Raw genomic sequence first — 9,355 nt, 5'->3', positions numbered from 1 at the left:
AGGATTAGGGTTAAGGTGAGGTTAAGGGTTAGGGATAGGGTTAAGGTGAGGTTTAGGGTTAGGATTAGGGTGAGGGTAAGAGTTTGGGCGAAGGTTAGGTTTAGGGCGAGGTTAGGGTTAGAGTTAGGGTGATGTTTAGAGTGAGGGTGTGGTTTAGGGTTAAGATGAGTGTTCCGGTGAGGGTGAGAGTTAGGGTGTGGGTGAGGGTTAGGTTTAAGGTGAGAGTTAGGTGAGGGTGAGGGTTAGTGTTGTGGGTTAGGGTGAGGGTGAGGGTTAGGTTTAGGGTTAGGGTGAGGGTTAAGGTGAAGTTTAAGGTTAGGGTTATGGTTAGGGTCAGGATTAGTGTGAGGGTTAGGGTTAGGTTTAGGATAGGTTTAGGGTTAGTGTAAGGGTTAGGGAGAGGTTTAGGGTGAGGGTGAAGGTTAGAGTGAGCCCTAGGATTAGGGTGATGTTTAGGGCGAGGATTAGGGTTAGGATTAGGATTAGGAGGAGGGTGAGGGTTAGGGTTAGGGTTAGGGTTAAGGTGAGTGTGAGGGTGAGGTTTGGGGTTCCGTAAGGGTTAGAGTTAGGGTGAGGTTTAGGGTTAGGTTTTTGTAAGAGTTAGAGTTAGGGTGAGGGTGAGGGTGAGGGTTAGGGTTAGGATTAAAGTTAGAGTTAGAGTTAGGATTAGGGTTAGGGTGAGGCTTAGACTGAGGGTGAGAGTGAGGGTGAGGGTTTTTGTTACAGTGAGTGTTAGGGTTAGGTTTAGAGTGAGGGTGAGGGTTAGGTTAGGTTTAGGGTTAGGGTTAGGATGAGAGTTAGGGTGAGGGGTAGGATTACTGTTAATGTGAGGGTTAGATTTAGTGTGAGTGATAGGTTTAATATTAGGTTTAGGGTTAGGGTGAGGGTAAGGGTTAGTGTGAGGGTTAGGGTGAAGGTGATGGTTAGGGTAATGTTTAGGGTGAGGATTAGGGTGAGGGTTAGGGTTAGGTTTAGGTTTAGGTTGAGGGTTATGGTGATGGTTAGTGTTAGGATTAGGGTTAGGGTGAGGGTGTGGGTGAAAGTAAGGGTAAGGGTGAGGGTTAGGGTGAGGGTTAGTGTTAGAATTAGGGTTAGGATTAGGGTGAGGGTTAGGGTCAGGGTGAGCTTTAGGGTTAGGGTTAGGATGAGGGTGAGGGTTAGGGTTAGGGTTACCAATAGGGTGAGAGCTAGGGTGAGGGTGAAGTTTAGGGTTAGGTTTAGGGATTAGGGTTAGGTTTAGTGTTAGGGTCAGGGTTAGGCTGAGGGGTAGGGTTAGAGTTAGGTGGAGGGTTTGGTTTAGTCTGAGTGAAAGGGTAAGGGTTAAGGTTACCCTTACAGTGAGGGTAATGGTTACAGTGAGGGATAGGGTGAGTGTGAGGTTTAGTGTTAGCATTTCGGTTACGGTGAGGGTTAGGGTGAGAGTAAGGGTTAGGTTTACGCTAAGGTTGAGGGTGAGTGTTAGGGTTAGCGTTAGGGTGAGAATTATGCTTCGGGAGAGGGTTAGGGTTAGGTATAAGGTGAGGGTCAGAGTGAGGATGAGGTTTAGGTTGAGGGTGAGACTGAGGGTGAAGTTTAGGGTTAGGGTTAGTGTTAGGGTGAGGGTGAGGTTGAGCGTTAGGGTTAGGATTAAGGTTAGGGTTAGGGTTAGGCTGAGGGTGAGGGTGAGGGTTAGGATTAGGGTTAGGGTAAGGGTATGTGTTAGAGTGAATGTTAGGATGAGAGTGAGGGTTAGGGTTAGCCTGAGTTTTAGGGTGAGGTTTAGGGTGAGGGTGAGTGTTGGCGTGAGGGTGAGGATTAGGGTGTGGGTGAGGGTTATGGTTAGGATGAGGGTTAGGTTGAAATTTAGGGTTAGGGTAAGGGTTAGGATTAGTGTGAGGGTTATGGTTAGGGTTAGAGTGAGTGTCAGAGTTAGGGAGAGGTTTAGGTTGAGGGTGAGGGTTAGAGTTAGCCTTACGTTTAGGGTAAGGTTTAGGGTTAGCTTTAGGATTAGGGTTAGGGTGAGGGTGAGGGCTAGGGTTAGGGTTAGGGTGAATGTTAAGGTGAGGGTTAGGGTTAGGGTGAAGATTAGGGTGAGGGTGAGATTTAGGGTGAGGATGTGTGTTAGGGTTAGGGTTAGGGTTATGCTGAGGATGATGGTGAGGGTGAGGGTTAGAGTTAGGCTTAGGGGGATGGTTAGGTTTAGTGTGTGGGTTAGGGTGAGGGTTAGAGTGAGTGTGAGGGTTAGGGTTAGGGTGAGTGTTAGGATTCTGTTTAGGGTTAGGGTGAGGGTGAGAGTGAGGGTTAGGGTGAGGGTGAGGTTGAGGTTGAGGTTGAGGTTGAGGGTGAGGGTGAGGGTTAGTGTTAGGTTAGGGTTAGGGTGAGAGTGAGAGTGTGGGGTAGGGTTAGGATTAGGGTTAGGGTTAGTGTTAGGCTGAGGTTGAGGGTGACGGTGAGGTTGAGGGTTAAGTTTAGGGTTAGGGTTTAGGTTAGAGTTAGTGTGATGGTTCGGATGAGGGTGAGTGTAATGGTTAGGTTGACAATTAGTGTGAGCGTGAGGTTTAGGATTAGTGTTAGATTGAGGGTTAGGGTGAGTGTGAGTGTAAGGGTTAGTGTGAGAGTTATTTTGAGCGTGAGTTTTAGAATAAGGGTTAGGGTTAGAGTTAGGGTGAGGGTGAGTCTGAGGGTGAGGGTGAGTGTTAGGGTTAGGATGAGTATTAGGGATAGGATTAGGGTTAGGGTGAGGGCTAGGGTGAAGATGAGGGTTAGGGTAAGGGTTAGGGTTAAGGTTAGAGTGAGGGTAAGGGTTAGTGTGAGGATGTGTGTTAGGGTGAGGGTTAGGGTGACGTTGAGGGTGAGGTTGAGGTTGAGGGTGAGGGTTAGGGTGAGGGTTAATGTTGGGTTGAGGGTCAATGTTAGGGTTAGGGTGAGGGTGAGTTTTAGGTTGAGGGTGAGGGTGAGTGTGAGGATAAGGGTTAGGATTAAGTTTCGGGTGAGGGTGAGAGTGAGGTTTAGGGTTAGGATTACGGTTAGGGTTAGGGTTAGGCTGAGGGTGAGGGCTAAGGTGAGGGTGAGGGTTAGGGTAAGGGTTAGGGTGAGGGTTAGGTTTAGGTTTAGGATGAGGCTTAGGTTGAGGTGTAGGGTGAGGGGTAGGGTGAGCATTAGGGTTAATTTGTGGGTTAGGGTGAGGTTTAGGGTTAGGATTAAGGTGAGGGTGAGGGTTAGGGTTAGGATAAGATGAGGGTGAGGGTTAGGGTTAGGATAAGGTGAGGGTAAGATTTAGGGTGAGGGTTAGGGTTAGAGTGAGAGTAAGGGTTAGGGTGAGGGTTAGTGTTAGTATTAGGGTTAGGCTGAGGGTTAAGGTGAGTGTGAGGGTTAGTTTTAGGTGAGGGTAAGGGTTAGGGTGAGAGTGAGAGTGAGGGTAAGAGTTTTAGTTAGGAATGTGTTAGGGTTACGGTTAGGGTGAGGATTAGGGTGAGGGTGAGGGCTAGAATGAGGGTTAGGTTTACGCAGAGGTTTAGGGTTAGGGGTACGGTGAGGGTTACGGTTAGGGTTATATTAAGGGTGAGGATGGGGGTTAGGGTTCGGTTTTGGGTTGGGGTTCGGGTAGGGTTAAGGTTAGGATTAGGGTGAGGGTAACGGTTAGTGTGAGGGTTAGGGTGCGGGTTAGGGAGAGGGTGAGGGTGAGGGTGAGGTTTAGGGTTAGGATTAGGGTTAGGGTTAGGGTTAGGCTGAGGGTGAGGGTGAGAGTGAGGGTTAGGGTTAGCGTTAGGGTGAAGGTTAGGTTTAGTGTGAGGGTTAGGGTGAAAGTGATGTTTAGGTTTAGAGTTAGGGTTAGGGTTAGGGTGAGGGTTACGGTGAGGGTGAGGGTTAGTCTGAGGGTGAGGGTTAGGGTTAAGTGAGGATTAGGGTTAGGATTAGGTTTAGGGTGAGGGTGAGATTAGGGTTAGGGTGAGGGTGAGGTTTAGGTTTAGTGTTATGGAGATTGTTAGGATGAGTGTGAGGCTTTGGTTTAGTGTTAGGGTGAGGGTTAGGCTGAGGGTGAGGGTTAGGGTGAGGGCTACAGTTAGGGTTAGTGTGAGAGTAAGGCTTAGTGAGAGGGTTAGGGTTAGGGTTAGGTTTAGGGTTATTTATATGTTTAGGGTTAGGTTTAGGGTTAGGGTGAGTGTGAGGGTGAGAGTTATGTTTAGTGTTAGGTTTAGGGTGAGGGTGAGGCTTAAGGTTAGGGTTAGGGTTAGGATTAGGTTGGGGGTTAGGTTTAGGGTGAGGGTCATGTTTAGAGTTAGGATTAGTGTGAGGGTGTGGTTTAGGGTCAGGTTGAAGGTGAGTGTGAGGGTGAGGGTTAGGGTTAGGGTTAGTGTGAGCGTAAGGGTTACAGTGAGGGTTAGGGTTAGGGTGAGAATAAGGGTTAGGGTGAGGGTTAGTGTGAGGGTGAGTATTAGGGTTAACATTAGGGTTAGGGTAAGGGTTAGGGTGTGTGTGAGTATAAGGGTTAGTTGAGGGGAAATGTTAGCATGAGTATTAGGCTGTGGGTGAGGTTTAGGTATAGCATTAGTGTTAGGCTGTGGGTGAGGTTGAGCGTGAGGGTTAGGGTTAGGATTAGGGTTAGGGTTAGTGTTAGGCTGTGGGTGAGTGTGAGGGTGAATGTGAGGTTTAGGGTTAGGGTTAGGGTGAGGGTTAGGTTGAGGGTGAGGTTTAGGGTGCGGGTGAGTGTTGAGTTAGGGTGAGGATTATGGTTAGGATTAGGGTTAGGGTGAGGGCTAAGGTGAGTGTGAGGGTTAGAGTTAGGGTTAGGTTAGGGTGAGTTTGAGGGTGAGGGTTAGGGTGAGGGTGAATGTTTTAGTTAGGAAAGTGTTAGGGTTAGGGTTAGGGTGAGGATTATGGTGACGGTGAGGATTAGCGTGTAGGTTAGGGTTTGGGTGAGGTTTAGGGTGACAGTTCGGGATAGGATTAGGGTTAGGGTTAGGGTGAGGGTGAGTGTGAGGGTGAGGGTTAGGGTGAGGATTATGGTTAGGATTAGGGTTAGGGTGAGGGCTAAGGTGAGTGTGAGGGTTAGAGTTAGGGTTAGGTTAGGGTGAGTTTGAGGGTGAGGGTTAGGGTGAGGGTGAATGTTTTAGTTAGGAAAGTGTTAGGGTTAGGGTTAGGGTGAGGATTATGGTGACGGTGAGGATTAGCGTGTAGGTTAGGGTTTGGGTGAGGTTTAGGGTGAGAGTTCGGGATAGGATTAGGGTTAGGGTTAGGGTGAGGGTGAGTGTGAGGGTGAGGGTTAGGGTTAAGGTTAGGGTGAGGTTGAGGGTAAGGGTTAGGTTTAGGATTAGGGTTAGTGTTAGGGTTAGCATGAGGGTAACGGTGAGGGTGAGGGTGAGGGTGAGCGTGCGGTTTAGGGTGAGGGTGAGGGCTAGGGTGAGGGTGAAGTTTAGGGTGAGGTTTAGGGTGAGGGATAGGGATAGAGTTAGGGTCAGGGTTAGAGCTAGTGTGAGGGTTTGGATTAGGGTTAAGTTTAGGGTTAGGGTGAGAATAAGGGTTAGGGTGAGGGTTAGGGTGACGGTGAGGGTTAGGGTTAGCGTCAAGGTTAGGGTAAGTTTTAGGTTGAAGGTAAGTGTGAGGTGAGGCTTAGGGTTAGGGTTAGGGTGAGGGTGAGGGTGAGTGTTAGTGTGAGGGTTAGGGTTAGGGTTAGGGTTAGGGTGAGGTTAAGGATTAGGATGAGTGTTAGGGTAAGGATGAGCTTTAGGGTTAGTGTGAGGGTAAGGGTTAGAGTGAGGGTTAGGGTGAGGGTGAGCATTAGGTTTAGGGTGAGGGGGAGTTTTAGGCTTAGGGTTAGGGTTAGGGTGAGGGCTAGGGTGAGGTTGAGGGTTAGGTTTAGGTTCAGGGAGACGTTTAGGCTGAGGGTGGGTTTTAGGGTTAGAGTTAGGGTGAGGGTGAGGGTGAGGGTAAGGTTTAGGGTGAGAGTTAAATTCAGGGTGAGGTTTAGGATTAGGGTTAGGGTTAGGGTGACAGCTAGGTTGAGGTTGAGCTTTAGTGTGAGGGTCAGGTTGAGGGTGAGGGTTTTGGTTAGGTAAGGGTTGGGTTAGGATTAGGGTTAGGGTTAGGGTTATGGTGAGGGGTAGGTTGAGGGGTAGGGTTAGGGTTAGTGTGAGGGTTAGGTTTAGTGTGAGGGTTAGGGTGAGGGTTAAGGTTAGTGTGAGGGTGAGGTTCTGGGTAAGGTTGAGGGTGAGGTTCTGGGTTAGTTTGAGGGTGAGGGTTAGGTTGAGGCGCAGGTTTAGGGTTAGTGTGAGCGTTTGGTTGAGGGTGAGGGTTAGGGTGAGTGTTAGGGTTAGGATTAGGTTACTGTGAGGGTGAGGGTTAGGGTTAGGATTAGGGTTAGGGTTAGGGTGACAGCTAGGTTAAGGGTGAGGTTTAGGGTGAGGGTGAGGGAGAGGCTGAGGGTTTTGGTTAGGTAAGAGTTCAGTTAGGATTAGGGTTAGGGTTAGGGTTAGGGTGAGGGGTAGGTTTAGGGTTAGGGTGAGTGTGAGATTTACGGTGAGGTTTAGGGTGAGCGTAAAGGTTAGGGTAAGGGTGATGTTAAGGGTTAGGGTGAGGGTTAGGGTGAGGGTGAGGGTTAGGTTGAGGGGTAGTTTTAGGGTTAGGTTAAGCATTAGGGTTAGGTTGAGGGTTCGGTTGAGGGTTAGGTTTAGGGTTAGTTTTAGTGTGGGGGTGATGGTTAGGGTTAGTATTAGGGTGATGGTGAGGGTTAGTGTTAGGTTTAAGAAAGGTTTAGGGTGAGGGTGAGGGTGAGGGTTAAGGTTAGGGTGAAAGTTAGTGTGAGGGTGAGTATTAGGTTGAGCCGTAGGTTTAGGGTTAGGGATAGCTTTAGGGTTAGGGTGAGGGTTAGGATGAGTGTTAGGGTTGGGTTTAGGTTACTGTGAGGCTGAGGATTAGGGTTAGGATTAGGGTTAGGGTTAGGGTGACAGCTAGGTTGAGGGTGAGGTTTAGGGTGAGGGTGAGGTTGAGGGTGAGGGTTTTGGTTAGGTAAGGGTTGGGTTAGGATTAGTTAGGGTTAGGTTTAGGGTGAGGTTTCGGGTGAGGTTTAGGGTTAAGGTTAGGGTGAGGGTGAAGATTACTGTGAGGGTTAGCGTGAGGGTAATTGTTAGGGTAAGGGTGAGGTTAAGCATTACGGTGAGGGTTAGGGTGAGGGTGAGGTTTAGGTTGAGGGTAGTTTTAGTGTTAGGTTGAGTGTTAGGGTGAGGTTGAGGGTTTGGGTGATGGTTAGGGTTAGGGATAGGTTTAGTGTGAGGGTGAGGGTTAGGGTTAGGATTAGGGTGAGGGTAAGTGTTAGGGTGAGGTTTAGGGTGAGGTTTACTCTTAGGTTTAGAAAAAGTTTAGGGTAGGGTGAGGGTGCGGGTTAGGGTTAGGGTGAAGGTTATGGTGAGGGTTAGGGTTAGGGTGAGGGTGAGGGTTATGGTTAGGTTTAGGTTTAGGGTGATGGTGAGGGCTAGTTTTAGGGTTAGGAAAAGTTTCGGGTGAGTGTGAGGGTGAGGGTTAGGTTTCGGGTGAGGGTTAGGCTGAGGGTTAGTGTTAGGGTTAGCATTAGTGTGAGGGTGAGGGTTAGGGTTAGGGTGAGCATTCAGGTTAGGGTTACTGTTAGGGTGAGGGTTAGGATTAGTGTTAGGTTACTTTGAGGGTGAGGGTTAGGGTTAGGATTAGGTTTAGGGTTAGGGTGACAGCTAGATTGAGGGTGAGGATTAGGATGAGGGTGAGGTTGACGGTGAGGGTTTTGGTTAGGTTAGAGTTGGGTTAGGTTTAGGGGTATGGTTAGGGTTAGGTTGAGTTTTAGTGTGAGGGGTAGGGTTAGGGTTAGGGTGAGGGTGAGGTTTAGTGTGAGGGTTAGGGTGAGGGTAAAGGTTAGGGTAAGGTTGAGGTTAAGGGTTAGGGTGAGGGTTAGGGTGAGGGTGAGGGTTAGGTTGAGGGGTTGTTTTAGGGTTAGGTTGAGCGTTAGGTTTAGGTTGAGTGTTTGGGTGAGGGTTAGGGTTAGGGTTAGGTTTAGTGTGAGGGTCAGGGTTAGGGTTAGGATTAGGAAAGTTTTAGGGTGAGGGTTTGGGTGAGGGTTAGTGTTAGGGTGAGGGTTAGGGTGAGGGTTAGTGTTAGGGTGAGGTTTAGTGTTAGGGTTAGGGTTAGTTTGAGGGTGAGGGTTAGGGTTAGAGTGAGCTTTAGGGTTAGGGTGAGGGTTAGGGTGCGGTTTAGGATTAGGGTTAGGTTACTATGAGGGTGAGGGTTAGGGTTAGGATTAGTGTTAGGGTTAGGGTGACATCTTGGTTGAGGGTGAGGTTTAGGGTGAGGGTGAGGTTGATGGTGAGGGTTTTGTTTAGGTATGGGTTGGGTTAGGATTAGGGTTATGGTTATGGTTAGTGTGAGGTTTCGTGTGAGGGCTAGGGTGAGGGTTAAGGTTAGGATAAGGGTGAGGTTAAGGGTTAGGTTGAGGGTTAGGATGAGGGTGAGGGTTAGGTTGAGTGGTAGTTTTAGGATTAGGTTGAGCATTAGGGTTAGGTTTAGTGTGAGGGTGAGGGGTAGGGTTAGGATTAGGGTAAGAGTAAGTGTTAGGGTGAGAGATAGTGTGAGGGTTAGTGTTAGGGTTAGGAAAGGTTTAGGGTGAGGGTGAGGATGAGGGTTAGTGTTAGGGTTAGGCTGAATGTGAGGGTGAGGATGAGGATTAAGCTTGGGATTAGGGTTAGGGTTAGTGTTAGGCTGTGGGTGAGGGTGAGGTCGAGGGTGAGGGTTAAGATTAGTGTTAGGGTGTAGTTTAGGTTTGGTGTGATGGTAAGGTTTGAGGGTGAGTGCAAGGGTTAGGGTGAGAGTTAGTGTGAGGGTGAGGTTTAGGGTTAGGGTTAGGGTGAGGGTTAGGTTGAGGGTGAGGGTTAGGGTGCGGGTGAGTGTTATGGTTAAGGTGAGGATTAGGGTTAGGATTAGGGTTAGGGTGTGGTCTAAAGTGAGGGTGTGTGTTAGGGTAAGTTTTAGGGTTAGGGTTAGATTGAGGCTTAGGGTTAGTGTGAAGGTGTGTGTTAGGGTGTCGTTTAGGGTTCGGTTTAGGTTTCGGGTTAGGATTAGTGTGAGTGTAAGCATTAGGGTTATTTTTAGGGTTAGGTTTAGGTTGAGGGTGAGTGTGGGGTTAGAGTTAGGGTTAGGTTAGGTTGAGGTTGAGGTTGAGGGTGTGTCTTAGGGTAAGGGTGAATTTTTTAGTTAGGAAAGTGTGAGGGTTAGGGTTAGTGTGAGGATTATGGTGAAGGTGAGGGTTAGGGTGAAGGTTAGGGCTTGGGTGAGGGTAAGGGTGAGAGTTTGGGATAGGATTAGGGTTAGGGTTAGGATGAGGTTCAGTGTCAGGGTGAGGGTTAGGGTTAGGGTTTGG

The sequence above is a fragment of the Dipodomys merriami genome, unplaced genomic scaffold (assembly GCF_024711535.1).
Source record: "Dipodomys merriami isolate MVZ:Mamm:240054 unplaced genomic scaffold, mDipMer1.0.p SCAF_107, whole genome shotgun sequence".
NCBI classification, from domain to species: domain Eukaryota; kingdom Metazoa; phylum Chordata; class Mammalia; order Rodentia; family Heteromyidae; genus Dipodomys; species Dipodomys merriami.
Note: the sequence above shows the minus strand (reverse complement) of the source record.